At 50.5% G+C, this 5068-nt stretch overlaps 1 pseudogene; it reads right to left on the reverse strand.

The window, feature by feature from the left end:
• Positions 1-1414: 1414 nt before the first annotated feature.
• On the reverse strand, positions 1415-4449 carry LOC144257176 (forkhead box protein L3 pseudogene; annotated as a pseudogene).
• Positions 4450-5068: the final 619 nt, after the last annotated feature.

The raw sequence follows: 5068 nt of genomic DNA on the forward strand, positions 1-5068 counted from the left end.
GCTCCTGGGCTCAGGCTGCCATTGGCAGGGCCTGGTGACCAAAGGAGCCAGCAACTCACTAGTTTTCAATGTAGAGTAGGAGCCAGGGCCTTTCACAACATCTGTCAGGAACACTTTCCCCTCTTCCCTAAACAAAGGCGTACACAGTCTCTATTTACAGGGAGGTGAGCAAAGGAGTACTTGGAATTAACAAAATGTCAGGCCTCTGAACAGAAACACAGTCAGGTCCAGGCGGGCCTCACACATGGCTCGGGTCTGCCTCAGCAGCCTGCCTGCCTTCATTACTCAGAGCCCATTTTTAAGAGAGTCCCGATAATACAAGACTATAATTCGCAATCCAGACAGCCAGCCTCTTTGGGTGTGTTTTTTTGCCGTTCACAAAATTAGCCAATCATTGTCACCTAGCGAATCCGATTAGGTGTAATCCATACTAATGTTCAAATTAAGTCACAGAAAGCAATTAACTCTGCGAAAATGGGCTGGTGAAAAATGATAAGGTTGGTCAAATAGTTTCACTGTGCATAATTGTGTTTTTAAAACTGCTTGTCTCTACACAGTAATTAAATCATTTACATTTCAAATGGAGTGTGCCCAGCTCGGATGCTTGGCTCTGCACCTCCGTGTTTGGGGCTCTACCAACAGTTTGCAGTCCAAGCCTGCATTTCTGGGAAGCCAGCTGGTGCCAGAGCAGGAGTGGATGCCTGCTCAGAAGAACTGGCTTTGCCCAGTGCCCTCCCAAATTTGGGCCCCTCCCACGCTTCCTTTCTTCTTTCCCATATTTGTATTTGTGCAAGGGGCATTTTAAACCATCATCAAAACATTGCTGACAACACAAGACACATCTGTTACTTCTGATCCTATTAACCCAAACACAGGGCATCAGGAATGTGGGGTCATTATTGTTCACGAGGATCAGTAAATGTCTGTCTTCATCTTTTTTACCTTATTATTTTTTAACCTACAGGGAGGTGTTAGCCAACTTCACTGACTGCTTGCTGAGCACACACCAGCTCTGGAACACGGCTGTCCATGAGTCTTTCTCACCTCACCAGGCATGAACTGCTATGTGGCTCCAGGGAATGTTCCTTGCATTCTTCCCGTGGAACTGAAATCTGAAAAATCCACAAGCAAACTCCAAAGTCAAACTGGACCCAAGATGGTTGTTCCTGCTGGGGAACTTTTCTCGGAATGGATAAAGTCACTTCACAGTAAGCAGCTCTTCTAAGGCGGTCTTCCGCCTTTGCCTCCAACCCAGGAACTCAGGGTCCGACTGGGGAGAAAGTTCAAAGTTCATGGCAATACGCAATCAGGGGGCTTCATGGCTCAAGGTGGGGCTGAGACCTGCTTCCTGGAGAGAAACTAACCCCAGACCCCAGGCTAATTCTGTAGTGGCCACCAGGAAGCAACCTCAGTCTCATCTTTCACTGCCTCGGAAGTGGAGGTTTATTTGCTGGGGCTCCAACGGGGGAAGCTCCCCTCCTGCACAAGACATGGAGCCCTGAGCCCTGGAAAAGGGTCTGGAGAGGACAGGATGTAGTCGATGCTGAACTTGATGTCTTTGTGGCCCTCTTTTCCCAGGGCGCCAGGGCGGGCGGGGGCCAGGGCCTCGTGGCCCAGGGCAGGCGCTCCGTCTGGGGCCGGAGACCCGCGCGCGGCGAGTTCAGATGGACCCAGGGACCCCTCAGCGGCCTCAGTGCGTAGTGCCCTCGGGCCCTCTCGCTTGGGGCCGCGTCGCCGGCGCCGGCGGCGGAAGTTGCCGTTCTCAAAGAGGTCCAGCAGGGACTCGCAGCCGCCTGCAAACGTCCAGTACTTGCCCTTTCCCTTCTCATGGTCCTCGGTCCTGGGCACCTTGACGAAGCAGCTGTTGAGCGACAGGTTGTGGCGGATGGAGTTCTGCCAGGCACGCTGGTTGGCGCGGTAGTAAGGGAACCTGCGCATGGTGAAGTCATAGATGCCGGACAGGGTCACCCTGCCCGTGGGGCTCTGCTGGATGGCCATTGCGATCAGCGCGATGTAGCTGCGGACAGGGCGTCAGGCAAGCGGGCACCGTGCAGGGCGCGGGGAGCCAGGCAGCCTTCCCGCCCGGTGGGCGAGGCCGACTGCTCCGCCTCCCCAGGCAGCCAGCGCGGGGTTGGAGGGAGAAAGGGAAGAGCTGTCCTGGCTAGAGACCCCGTGCACACAGCTCTGGCTTCCACCCAGACCCTGGGACCTCTCCTGCACTCGGAGTCCCGCCAGGTGGGAGATCCAAGCTGCTTTCTCGGCTACCCCCACCCCCCCCCCCCAAAGTGCGCGTGGTGCGTTCTCTCCCAGAGCCCGCCCCAGGGAAGAAAGCCCCTTTCTCCCTCCATCCCGGACAGTCTCCGGCTTCGGAGCCCCTGGCTGTCCCCAGAGCCCCGCCACCGGCCTCCCGGCCTCCTCAGGCACCTGTATGCGGGCCTCGTGAGCCGCTTTTCCTCGTCTGACCTGCCTGCTGGGTAGTCGTCGGCGTCGTAGTTTTTAATAATTATTTTTATTTTCTGTCTTTCCTGTATCAAATAAATTAAATAGTTTACATAGTAGTACCAAATGTATGACCATAATTTCATAAACATTATTATTAATGAAAATTCAGAATATACTTAACTTGGATCAGTTATGCCTTGGCACATGTCAACATTTATCAAGGACAAAGTAATAAATATTAAAATTAGAAGCAAAAATAATATTCTTATGCCTTTGCAGTTACTTTCACTTTGGTTATTAGTTTGTATTCTTTTAAATGAGCATAGGAACGCCTATCCTTAGAAGAACACAGATATTTGAAAAAAGAAATTACACATACTTTTAGGAGGACTAAGTAGATAGAACTAAAAAAATAATAGAGAAAATCAGAATTGCAGATAGTATCCCACAGTATTTTCAAAGAACTCTGTTATAAACCAAAAAGCTTAATGAGCCAGATTCCAACTGAGAGTACAACATTACACTAATGTTCCACATTTCAAATACATTTATTTACTTCTCTTTTCTGAGTTAATGAAAACAATTTCACAAAATCTCCAGAACATTCTCCAGGACTTCCATTTGACAACATAATAATGAACGTTGAAATACATAGAGTTGAAGACACCTACTAGTAGAAAACTGTCACAGTGGGATTTACTTTCTCTTCCCTAGGAACAGGGCTTCATGATTAATCAACAACACTCAGTGAAAGGTAGCTGTGGTTAGGATGTTGAAGTATCTCAAGGCACATATGTTAAAGGTTTGGTCCACAGGGCAGTGTGATTGTGAGGCAGTGCAAGTTTTGAGAGGTCAGGGTAATGGGAAGTTCTCAGGTCACAGTACATTTCCCCAGAGGAGATTGTAGGCCGGGCCTGTGCTCTAGTGTTTCCTAGCCCATGATGTGAGCAGCTTGCTCTGCCATGTGCTTACATCATAATGTGATTCCCTTTCTAGAGGGGCAAAACAGGGGTCCTTAGTTCTTGGGTTAGAACATCCAGAATCATAAGAAAAATCAACATTTTGTCTATAAATGCCAGTTATCTCTGGTATTTCATTGAAGTCATGGGAAGCTGACTAATTGAATAGTTGATTTATTATTTTACAGTTGGGTGAAGGTTCTACTCTGTCAGGAAAGTCTTCCCTCTTAGGTCTTCCACTAGAGAAGCAAAATTAGCACATGTGTGACCTGCTGTGTGCTGCAATCAGCAAGAAATGGTTCAGAACCTGCAAGAGCCTTATGTTCTATGGAAGTTGAATTCTTTCCGTTCTTTTTTTGCTTCAGAATCTTCCACCTGTGCTTCTTGCTTATGATATCTTGAAGCTGGTGATGCTACTGCTATTTGTCAGAGGCAAATCAGTACCAGCTACATTTCTTTCAGTGTCTGTGAAATAAACACCATCCTCTCATTACCAACTCCTTTCTGGATTTAGTGCTCCACAGAAAAGTTTTGAGCTCTCCCCCTTTTACTAATATCCAACTTTAGAAACTTCTACATTTCCACTCCTCTAGCAAGGCTGATGTGTGAAATTGACAGGCAGCACTGGTTGAGCCTGATTATCAGGTTACAATCAGGCACTTGGTTCACTCATCCCACAGACTTTTTGGAGCATCATTGTGGCAGGGGCTGTGACACTCCAGTGAAATCTCTTCCTCCAGGGGTTGCCCCAAGAACCTGGGGCATTGTCTCAGAGGGCTTTGTTTCTGAGAGACTAGAGTCAGGCCAAGAGGAGGAAGCCTCAGGTTCATCCCGACTGGCTAGATATCTCTGCAGCTGCAGGTAAATGGAAGGGACCCTTGGATAGTTGGGCCCAGAGGATTTCTGGACTGGACTTGGTGCCAGGCAGTGGCAAAAGTAGCAGCAACAGCAGCAGCGGCTGCAGCCACCAAAGTGGGCCTGGCTGGTGCAGAGGGTGCACCATGCTGGAAGCTCCCTTGCTCTCTTGCTCCTTCCCTCTGTCGCCCATGTTCAGGTACTCTCTCCCTGCTGCCCTCACCAAAAAGCAACAGATCCACCCACCTGCCCTTAGCCTTCATTCTGACCAGGTTGCAATGATCTCCAGATTTGGCTTTCTAGGAATGGAGGGGCACCCGGTGGAAGGAGGTGGTGGAGCTCAAAGTTCCCATAACCCGCCCAGCTGCTTTGGATATTCCACTGCCCTCATATGTCCACAGTGGCTGCTCCCTAGGGCTGCTGGGAACCCAGGCAAATTCGCTGACTGGGCCAACTTTCAGTGGGGCCAGGACCTGGAGGAACAGGATGGGAGGGCAATGCCGCTGGGGCTGGTGCTACCTGTGTTGATCCTCGCGTCCTCCTAGTGCTCGCCAGCCCTCCAGCCCTCCCAGGTTCGCTGCACCTGCAGAGTCCAGAGTGGGCTGGCGCCAGGAGGCAGGGTGTTCTGGCACTAGGCCTGCCTGGTGCGACCAACTGCAGGCAGCGCCGCCTAGCGGTACTGCAGGGTGGTGCTGGCAGGCTAGTGACAGCTGGGTCCAGGGCCCTGGAAGGAGCAGGAGTGCCCAGAGGGCACATTAGACAGGCTACCAGCAGAACCACTCTGCACACTTGCAGGGGCTGAAGGAGTTGGG

The sequence above is a fragment of the Urocitellus parryii genome, chromosome 10, assembly GCF_045843805.1.
Source record: "Urocitellus parryii isolate mUroPar1 chromosome 10, mUroPar1.hap1, whole genome shotgun sequence".
Classification (NCBI taxonomy): domain Eukaryota; kingdom Metazoa; phylum Chordata; class Mammalia; order Rodentia; family Sciuridae; genus Urocitellus; species Urocitellus parryii.